The sequence below is a fragment of the Indicator indicator genome, chromosome 12 (genome assembly GCF_027791375.1).
Source record: "Indicator indicator isolate 239-I01 chromosome 12, UM_Iind_1.1, whole genome shotgun sequence".
Taxonomy (NCBI): domain Eukaryota; kingdom Metazoa; phylum Chordata; class Aves; order Piciformes; family Indicatoridae; genus Indicator; species Indicator indicator.
The window spans coordinates 23,094,688-23,105,819 of NC_072021.1; positions in this window are offsets into that span (position 1 = coordinate 23,094,688).

The window sequence follows — 11,132 nt, forward strand, 5'->3', positions numbered from 1 at the left end:
GAGGCAGGCAAAATCTCCAAGCACAGAGAGACAGACAGGCATGGAAGGACAAAAGCCATGGACTGGTACAGGCTGGAGAGGAGGTTCTCATAGCAACAGCAGCTTTATCTCAGAGCTCCACAAAGAGACCATCTCCTTAGTCACAGGGGATGTGGCAGTGTGACGGATGGAGGAGAGTGCAGGGCATGTGGTCCTCTGGGTGGCCACAGGAGGTCCAAGAAAAGCAGAAATGGATGTGAGAAGTGAGTATGAGGGAGTAAGAAAAATGATCATCAGTGAGCAAAGGGTAGTTTCCTCCAAAACAGCTTACTAGGAGCAAGGCATGGAGAGAAAACAGCGAAAGCCACATCTCATAGCTCAGCAAGGATGGTGTCAATGTGAATTGCCTTCCTAGAGCTTTCTAAATCACAGTAGATTAGGATCAGACCCAGAAAATTAGTAGAGAGAAAGAGAAAGGTCAATAGACTAATTACAGGAAAAAAGGAGCATGTGAATGCGAGCAACAACAGAAAACCCCACTGCAGGGAGGGGAAACCAGATGAAGGGGACACTGAGTCATAGCCAGTACTGACATCTTCCCCAGTGCTGTCACAACAGTGCTCTGCTGAGGACACCCAGAGCCTGGTGGAACTTGCCACTTGCATCTGTTCAGAATCTGGGCTTTTGCCACACTTTGCCTTAGAGCAAACTTGATGGGTTTGGGGTTCTTTTTTTGGTTGACATCCCTTTGCCACCTCATCCATCTGAGTTTTTCTCAGATCTACCTTATGGCAAGACGTGTAACTTCTTGGAGATGAGCCTGAGCTGTGAGCCAGATGAACCTCGTGGGTGGGTGAGAAGGGGGGGATCCCAGGGTTTGGAAAAGTTTATGGTGCAGCTGATTTCTGCTGGGTTTTAGTGGTTTGTGTTTCAAAGAGTACTGCTAGATGCTGTATTACCCTGCTGTCTCTCCCCAGTTATGTATTGCTATGTGTGTTGCATTCCTTCCCTGAATCACTGTCAGGAGAACCTTGTCTTCCATTGGGTACTCTGTAAAATGCCTAAAGTTAAATACTGAGGGCAATTAATCCTCTAGTTTTGTAGGAACAAATTCTTCCTACTGGTGAACAAGGCATTTTGTGTCATCTTGTATCTGCCGTGCTAGAATTTTCCCTTTTCCTTCCAGAACTGCTTCTGCTTTCTAAAAGAAAAAAAAAAAAAGAAAAGAAAAAAGTCAAACAACAAAGAAACCAAAATCCCTTCCCTCTACCTCCATGCCTCTTCAGTTCCTATTGATTATCCTATACACTGGCAGATAAAGTTGGCCAATCATTTGCTAGCAAAACCCTCAAGAAAGGAATAAAATGAAGAGAAAACAAAACGTTGGGCTTTTTAATTTTATTAAAAAAAAAAAAAAAGAAAAAAAAGAAAAGAAAGGAGAAAGAGAATAACCCATTTAATTTACACCATAGGTCTCTATTCATCCATCCCCAGCACCGGAACACTTTGTTGCATTGATGCTGGCACTCACAACACGCATTCAAAACGGTCCACGTCAGTGGCTCCATTGTTCCTGACCCCCTGTTGTCCTCCATGCCTAGGGCCCACACGTCACTTGCTGGGAGGGGTGGGCAAGCAAGTGAAGGCAACCTGTTATCAATATTGACAATAATCCTAGTAATAAGTATTAGGGTTATTGGTGTCTCTCCTTGTGGTGCAGAGGTGCCTGCAAGCCCTTTCCTTTTCTCCTGTCAGCTGGAAAGCCCTACTGTGTGAAGAAGGTCACAGAATAATGCACCAGGTGGGTAAGTGTCTTGGGTCGAGTGGACAGAAGCTGTCTTACCCCTTCCCAAAGGAGGAAAATAAAAAGTGCTCCACACAGGATTGGAAGTTTAATGGAAATACTATTTGCAAATATATGCTGATAGAGAAAACACTCAAATTCATATTCAGCCTTGACCCAGTTCTCCAACCTGGGCTTTTTCCAAACCCTTCCCCCCAGCCAGGCCAAACACCAGGACTCAATGCCCCGCTGCCTACCTTCCTGCTTCCACCCCCCCGTACCAGACCCGAACTGCATAGTTGAAAATTAGCTTTGCCAAGGCCGCAGAAGGCTGCAAACCTCCCCCACACTGTGAGAGAGAAGGGTCTGTGCTGGGAACAGAGAGAGAAAAAAGGCAGACTAGTCTGTGGTGTTCCTTTACACAGGGGTGCATGCTGATGGGAATGAAATAGCAAAGATTACACTTTCTGGTGTCCACCTCTTCCTTGTATTTCTCTGGTACCTCTGGAGGACTTTATGATTAAGACATCCAGTCTTAAACCCAACACAGAAAGGACCCTTGAAGGTCATCTTGTCCAGCTTGCCTGCAGTGAGCAGTGACATCTCCAACTAGATCAGGCCACTCAGCACCCCATCGAGTTTGACCTTGAACTTCACCAGGGATGGAGCCTCCACCACTCTTCAGGGTCCAGGTTTTCACCACTCTCACAGTAAAGAACTTCCAACCTAACTCTACTCTGCTCTAGTTTAAAACCATTGCCTCTCATCCTACTGCTAAAAGCCCTTCTAAACAGTTCTTCCCCAGCCTTCCTGTAGGCCCTCTTCAGATATTAAAATGAGACTATAAGGTCTTCCCAGAGCCTTCTCTTCTCCAGGCTGAACAGCCTGTCTTGGTAGGTGAGGTGCTCCAGCCTTCTGATCATCTTTGTGGCCCTCCTTTGGATCCGCTCCAGCAGGTCTATATCCTTCTTGTGTTGGACCCCCCTGAACTGGACACAGTACTCCAGGTGATGTCTCACCAGAGGAGAGTGGCAGAATCATCTCTCTTGATCTGCTGGCCATGCTTCTTTTGATGCAGCCCAGGATGCCTTTGGCCTTCTGGGCTGCAAGTGTGCATTGTTGGCTCATGTCCAGCTTCTTGTCCACCAGCACACCCAAGCCTTTTTCTGCAGGGCTTCTCTCAATCTCATCATTCCCTAGCCTGTATTGATACTGAGGATAAAGTGCTTTCTTCCCAAACTAAAAATATCTTCTCTATTTTAGATCTTTTTTTCTCCCCTTATTTGATGAGATGTTTCTTATTTTTGTTTCCTCACAGAGGGAATATTAATGAGTGTCTCCTTGTGCTGTGTTTGTTTCCTCAGGCTTGTCTGAGGCTATGTCAAGAAAGCCAAAAGGAGTGTCAATGTTTTTCATGGCAAGAACCTGAAGCCTGATGTTGGCTGTTATGACCTTTACGAGGTCAACACAAATAGAAACAGATCTCCATGTTCAAGTGTGTCCAAAGAAAATCAATGAAGCTGGTGAAGGGTCTAGATCACTAGTCTTGTGAGGAGGGGTGAGGGAACTGGGGTTGTTCAGCTTGGAGAAAAGGAGGCTCAGGGAAGACTTCATTTCTCTCTACAACTCCCTGAAAGGAGGTTGGAGACAGGTATGGGTTGGTCTCAACAAGAGACAGGACAAGAGGAAGTGGCCTCAAGTTGCAGCAGGGGAGGTTTAAGTTGGACATTTGGAAAAAAATTTCTTCCACAAAAGATTTGTCAAGCCCTGGAACAGGCTGTCAGGGGCAGCGGTGGAGTTATCACCCCTGGAGGGACTGGACAACCGTGTAGATGTGGTGCTGAGGGACACGGTTTAGTGATGACCTGGCAGTACTGGGTTAATGGTTGGTCTTGATTTTAAAGGTCTATTCCAAAACCAAAGGATTCTATTATTCTGTGCTTCTGTGATTACAAGTGCACTTCATTTTCTTCCCATGAGCATTACTGATGAGCTGGTAGAGTAAGACCCCATATTGAAGAGCCTGATACATATCTGGTGTATGAAATCTCATTTGCCTTTATGCCACACAGCTGAGACACAAATCTGATCCATGTTTGACTGTACACTTGACTGTCCCCACACTTGCCCCACTTTAGGATACCCCTCTTAGTGTTCTAGTAAAAGTTTCTCAAGTTAGTGTTTTTTTTTTACTCCTCCTCAGCAGTAAACACTGCAAATCACAGGTCTGCTAAATAAGGAAAAGCAGTGGGGTGGCTGTGAAGCTCCCAGCCCTGGTTCATCTCCCAGCATGTCTCCAGCTCAGGAGAGGTGCATACCTCAGCATCTGCCAGGATGATGTGCACATGCCACCCTAAGGACTCTTTGTAGTCTGTGGAACCAGCCCAACCCTCCTCTACAGCCCTGGCTCTGATTAACCATTCCTGCTTATGTTTAGCATTAACACCCCCAGGGCAAGGTGAGATGAGGTCCAGTGGTGATGGCAGAGGAAGCCAGGGAGATTCCAGACACATGGAAAATTGGACATTGTCCTTTTTAATGGCAAATTGACAGGCCACCAATCCATACCCTTGATCATGTCTGAGCCATCACGTCTTTGGCAGTACCAACTGTTTGTGATAAGGATGGTCCTATAGCTTATGTCTACAGAGACACCTTTCTGTTCCCCCAGGATAAGGCCATGGTAAGCCTCTCATTTAACCATCCTATTATGTCCCTGCCCACTGCAGGGGTGTAGGACTTGTTTGTTCCTTCCACCCCAAACCATTTTCTCATCACCTACATGTGGGAAGGGCACCCAGGGTGGTGGGAGCCTGGTCTTCCATCAAAAAAAGCTGGACTGGCTCATGCTGTTTTCAAGCTGGAGATACACTGCTACAGGCTGTGTGGAGGAAGAATCAATGGGGGATTCCTGTGGCCACAACACAAATTATTGCTTTGTTCTGATTTCCAGTACCTAGTCCCAGACCCAAAGAGAATACACCATAGCCCCTGTTGCTCATCAAATTACACAATCCTACCACTTCTGTCAGTGGAAACATCTTCTGAAATGTCAGAGGAAGACAAGGAGTGCTCAAAGTAGGTTCAGATTTGGAGGAGGTGCAGAAGCTTCTTTGTGCATAGTATTGTAGGTAACCTCAAAGATGTGCAAGAGCAACAATCCCTTCATCTGCAAATGTCTACAGTTTGGTCTTCTGTTCACCCAAAAATACTCTTCTCTGAATTAACCAAGAGATTTTTTTCTTTCTTTAGGCTCCCATAAACCCTTCTAAAAGTTTTATTTTTCCTTATCCAGACTGAAACACCAAAGCATTTTCCAAATCTACCCACCCCAACCTGGCTAGGATGTGTCCGCACAGGTATCTTTGGACAACATCCCAGGCATGTTTGAAGCCATTCTCTGCCTAATTTGTCACTGTGGTTTCCTCAGAGCTAGGACATTCTTAAAGGTAAAGCAAATACTAAATGTATTATCATTACTCTTTTTGTGGACGTTGTTTCTTTACTTGTTTCTTATAATGCTTGGACAGTGATTTCCTCACCCATGGACCATGATCATCATAGAATCATAGAATGGTTTGAGTTAGAAGTGACTTCTAGAGGTCATCTAGCCCAACCTCCCTGCAGCGAGCAGGAATATCTTCATCTAGATCAGGTTGCTCAGAGCCACATCTTCAAGCCTGACCTTGAGTGTCTCCAGGAATGGGACATCTACTACCTCCTTGGGCAACCTGTTCAGTGTTCCACCACCCTTCTTTGCAGGTGGGACAGGATGCCCTGTCCCTCTTTTAACAGGAAGGTGTGTCTGGCTCTTTGCAGTGGGCTCCATTAAGGCATCACAAAGGGCACCTATGGTCACAGTGGACACAGGATTGCTGCTGCCAGCCAAATCCTTATCTTCAGAGATCTGCAAGCTGACATCTGTCTGTTCTCAGCTAGGTGCTCTCACAGCCATCATCACAAACTAGGCCACCACTCACCTGTTTTGAGCCATTCTATCACTCAGTGATGACTTGATTTACCTTTCTTCTACTTTTTCATTTTACTTCTCTCCTTTTTTTTTTTTTTGGAAGGTATTTTCCTTATTTTTGTATCCCCCAAGCATCACTCATAACAAAGGATTTCCCCTAAGAATTCTTGCTGTTCCTTGCCAATCTCTTCTAGCCACAGGGAGTCACAGCTTGAGCTAGTGCAGGAGCTTGTGTCCCATCAGCTCAAAAAAACAACAGAGCTGGTGCCTTCACGTGGTAATGAGGAGCCTGCATCACTAATAACAGAGAGGGTGATGTTAGGTCACTTCTGCAGGGAACAGAGCCTCCTTCTGCACATCTTTATCCCAGTTTAATTCAGCCACCATTTCCATTTCCTTTATTTAAGTCCCTCTAAATGAGAGAGATTGATAATTAGGGACAGCAGGGAAGCTCAGGAGAAACAGAGAAATGTGAAAAGCAAGTGGCAGACTGGACTAATTTCTTCTTTCAAAATGTATGAGGCCCCAAACATCACTAAAAGCCATATTAGATCAAGCCTAGCAGGATCTGGGGAGGGAGCTGTTGCATAAAGCTCTCCATGAGCTTTCCTTTCTCCCCCCAAAAAACCCTTCAGTACAGTGCCACAGCTCCCCAGTACATCACAAATCCACACTGAGCACAACTGCTTGGTGGTCTCAGGCTGGAAATCACCATGTCCATGTGAGCAAAGCACTGCAGAGGCTTCACATCCCTTCACTGAGAATGGTCTTTGAGAGCATGCAACAAATGGGGGGGTAGGTGAAGGTAGTAGGGTATCGGTTTAGAGCTGGATACCTGGAAGGTCCATGGGGCAGAAGCTATAGGGCCCAGATGAGAAGTCTGCGAATGAAATGGGGGGGAAAGAAAAAGAAAGGAAAAAGAAAAAAAAAAAAAGGATAAAAAGAGAAAAAGAAAAGATACAAAGAAAAATATTTTAAAAATAAAACAAGTGGAAAAGGAAAAAAATCAGAAAAAAAAAAGTAAAGAAGCTGGTGGGGGTTGTGGGGAGGGAAGGAAAAATAAAGGGGAAAGAAACAACAACAACAAAAAAGTCAGACACTACAGCTGTACCAGGGTTATTTATGCCTGATTTTAGTGAAAGACCCCTAAGGACTGAAGAAAGATTTTTGAATGTCCCTCAGACATGTCCCTCATGACCTGTGCAGAGATGATCCTGCTGTAGGGATGCAGGGATGGGACAGGCAGCACTGCACTGTTGCTGGGCTCCTGATTTCAGCTGGGTGGATGCTGGGGAGGTGATGACAGATCGCTCCCAACACAAAAGCATTCAGCTCTCCACGGATTCTCTCAGGAATGTTGCAACAGAGAGAGTGAAGGACCTGGGGGGAGGTACGGGGGCATCCAGCCCACCAAGCCAAGGCTGCTTTGTTGATGGACATTGTTTCTCCCCACTTGGGATAGATGAGGGCATTACCAGTGACCTACTGAAAGAAATCCCAGCCCACACGGTGGGGGAGGACGTGTTATCCTGGATTTCCCACATCACCCGCCCCCCCCCCCCCCCCCCCCTCCCATTTTCTGTTTTCCAGCAGTCGGGTTCGGCTGCGGGGAGGAAGGGGAGGGAAAGACGGCAGCTCCATATTAATTGATTCCCTAATGAGAAGCTGGGCAGAGGTTGCTATCCATCCCCACGGCCACCTCGCCGTGAGCCATCCCTGAATGAGACACCCAGCTGGGTGGGCGTGCGGAGGAGAAGAGGTAAGTGGGAGCAGGGAGAGGGGCAGACAGCAACGGTGACAAAAAGGAGGAGCAGCGTGAGTGCGTGTTCCTGCCTTTCCCTCACCTGCCTGCAGACAGGGAAGGGAGAGCATCTGCCGGGTGAGCATTGCAGGGAGGGGGGAATGGGCCAAGCAGCAACCCCCGGGTGTTTCTAACATGGGGATGCTGTAGGCATGGCTCCCCATATGTGGTGCCTGCTCTGGAGTGCTTACAGCCATTTTTCCTCCTCCTTAGACTCTGCATTGAGGAGGGGAAGAGAGGGCCCCTACTCAGAGCCAGGGAGGCTCTCAGTGATGCTTAGGGAGTGTGTAAAGTGGGAGAAACCCTAAGATTTAGGGCTTTAGGGCCCTCAGGGTAAACACGTGCAGACCCCTCCTTCCTATTCACTGCTTGCTCTCCAAAATCGTAGGATCATAGAATCACAGAATCAGAATCATAGGATCATAAAATGGATTTGGCTTGGAAGGGACCTTTAAAGGACATCTAGTCCAACCATGCTGCAGTAAGCAAGGACATCCCCAACTAGATCAGGTTGCTCAGAGTCCCATCAAGCCTAATCTTGAATGGCTCCAGGGATGGGGTGTTCACCATTTCTCTGGGCAACCTGTTTCTGTGCACCAGCACTCATAGTAAGAACTTCTTCCTGATGTCCAATCTAAATCTACCCTGCTCTAGCTTAAAACCATTTTCCTTTGTCCTGTTGCTACATGTCCTTGTAAACTGTGCCTCCCCAGCCTCCTGCAGCCCCTTTCCAGTACTGGAAGGCTGCTATAAAGTCATCATAGAGTGATTTGGGATGGAAAGGACCTTAAAGATCATCTAGTTCTGAGCCCTCCACCATGGGCAAGGACCCCTTCCACTAAACGAGGCTGTCCAAGGCCTCATTCAACCTGGTATTGAAACACCTGCAGGAAGGGGGCATCCACAACCTCCTTGGGCAATCTGTTCCAGAGTCTCACCACTCTCATCGTAAAGAATTTCTTCCTAATATTCAATCTAAACCTTCCTTCTCCCAGCTTAAATCCATTCCCCTTCATCCTATTACTACAAGCCCTTGTAAAAAGCCCCTCCCCAGATTTCTGCCCCCCCTTTAAATACTAGAAAGCCATCAGTTTTCCCCAGAGCCTTCTTTTCTCCAGGCTGAACAACCCCAATTCTCTCAACCTGTTATTGTAGGAAAGGTACTCCAGACCTCTGATCATTTTTGTGACCTCCCCTGGACCTGCTCCATCAAATCCACATCCTTCTTGTGTTGAGGGCTCCAGAGCTGGACACAGTGCTCCAGGTGAGGTCTCACCAGAATGGAGGAGAGGGGCAGAATCTCCTCCCTCCATCTGCAGTTTGTCTTCTGGGCTGCTTTGTGTGTGAGAGCAGTGAGATGGTGTCAGCTTTCCTGTGAGATATGGGATGCATGTCACAGGGTATGTAGTCCAATATTTAAGACTGGCAGGTCTGTACCTGGGTCTGACCTGATGGATGTTTGATCAGTTATCCAAAATCATAAACCTCCTGGAGAAGACAGAGTTAGCTATGTGGAAGGCAGAGCTTTTCAGTTGTGAAGAAATCACAATTCATGACCTAGTTAAAAGAGAGGTGCTTTGAAGGTGGTTTTCCACAGCTCCTGGGAAGGACACTCTACCCGTGACTATTGTGGACAATGACAGTCTCCTTGTGAATAATGTTGTTCAGCCTGGAGAAGGCTGCAAGGAGACATTATTGGGACCTTTCATTGTTTAAAGGGGCCAATAAGAAAGATGGGGACAGACTATTCAGCAGGATCTGTTGTGACAGGACAAGGGATGGTGGGTTTTCATTAAAAGAGAGTAGATTCAGACTAGATCTAAGGAAGACATTTTTTTATGCTGAGGGTGGTACAACACTGGACCAGATTGCCCAAAAATATGTTAGATGCCTCATCTTAGGAACCACTGCTGGTCAGGTTGTTGGTGCTCTGAGCAACCTGATCTAGTTGAAGATGTCCCTGTTGACTGCAGAGGTTGGACTACAGGACTTTTAAAGGTCCTTTCCAACTCAAACCACCTATGATTCTATGAAATATCTTGTCCTGATCCAGAACTTCCTCACAAGGTGTTCACCTAAGACACAAAGGTCCAGAGCAAGAACGGATCTGAACTCACATCATCCAGGCTGGCCACCCTTGTTCACCCACCCTCAGAGCACCTTATTTCTTTGCTTAGCCCCATAAAGCCCTGTTGAGCCTGGATGAGTTTGCACTGTGGCCTGGTAGAGTGCAGAGGAGATCATAGAGGCTGTAAAGGCAATTATCCAAGAGCTGCCAAGTGAGGTCCTCCTTGACCTTTGAAAAGAAACATTCCTCTCCTCAATTTGTGGACTGAACAACCAGCACATAAATTTTTCCTTCTTTCTTCCTCATCTCCTTGCTCCAAATATTTGTGCAGATTGCCTGTGGCATTTAGAACAGCTCAAATTACCTCAGTTAAATATCTCCACTCTTTTCCTTTGTTCTCTTTTTCTTGTTCTTTCCTTCCAGGCAGCTGGAACCTGTTTTTTTGACAATTTTTAAATACAAAAGAAAGAAATAAAAAAAACCCAAAACAACCCTACCCCAAACACCCAAGAGCAAAGACTCATGTAGCTTCACTTAGGATTTATTTAGAAAAATAGATGAAATATATAATGTGAAAAACATTAAAAGACTCACTGCCTCTGTCTTCATCCATATGAAACAGGAATGTAGTCTTACTCACCTAGTCCAACAAAGTCATAGGATCACAGAAGGGTTGGGGCTGGAAAGGACCTTAAAGATCATATAGTTTCAACCCCTCTTCCCGTAGATGGGGACATCTTCCACTAGACCAGGTTTCTCAAAGCCCCATCCAACCTGGCCTTGGACACTTCCAGGGATGGTGAAACCATTAACTTCTCTGGGCAACCTGTTCCTGTGTCTCGCCACCTTCGCAGTGAAGAATTTCATCCTTATATCTAGTGAGAATCTCTCCTCTTTCAGTTTAAAACCATTACCCCCTGTTCTATCACTACATTTGCTGTTCAACAGTCCCTCCCCAGCTATCCTGTAGGCCTCTTCAAGTACTGGGAAGATGCCATAAGGTCTCCCCAGTGCCTTCTCTTTTTCAGGCTAAGCAGCCTCAGCTGGCTCAGTCTGATGACCATTTTTGTGGCCTCTTCTTGCTCCACTCCAACAGGTCTATGTCTTCCTTGTGCTGAGAACCCCAGAGCTGGACACAGCACTGTAGATGGGGTCTCACCAGAGCAGAGCAGAGGGGCAGAATCACCTCTGTTGACCTGCTGACCACACTGGTGGGGATGAAGTCCAGGATGCAATTGGCTTTCAGGACTGTAAGTGCACATTGCTGACTGATATTCAGTTTTTCCCACACCAACACCTCCATCTCTTTCTCTGCAGGTCTACTCTTAATCCACTCATCACCCATTTGTTCTTCAGATTGCCTCATCCTATGTGCAAGATCATTCACCTGGCTTTGCTGAACTTTGTGAGGTTTACACAGAGCCACCTCTGAAGCCTGTTCCAGTCCCACTGCATTGCATCCCTTCCTCCCAGTGTACCAATTTTACCACACAACTCAATGTCCTGGGCAAACTTGCTGAGGGTGTACATG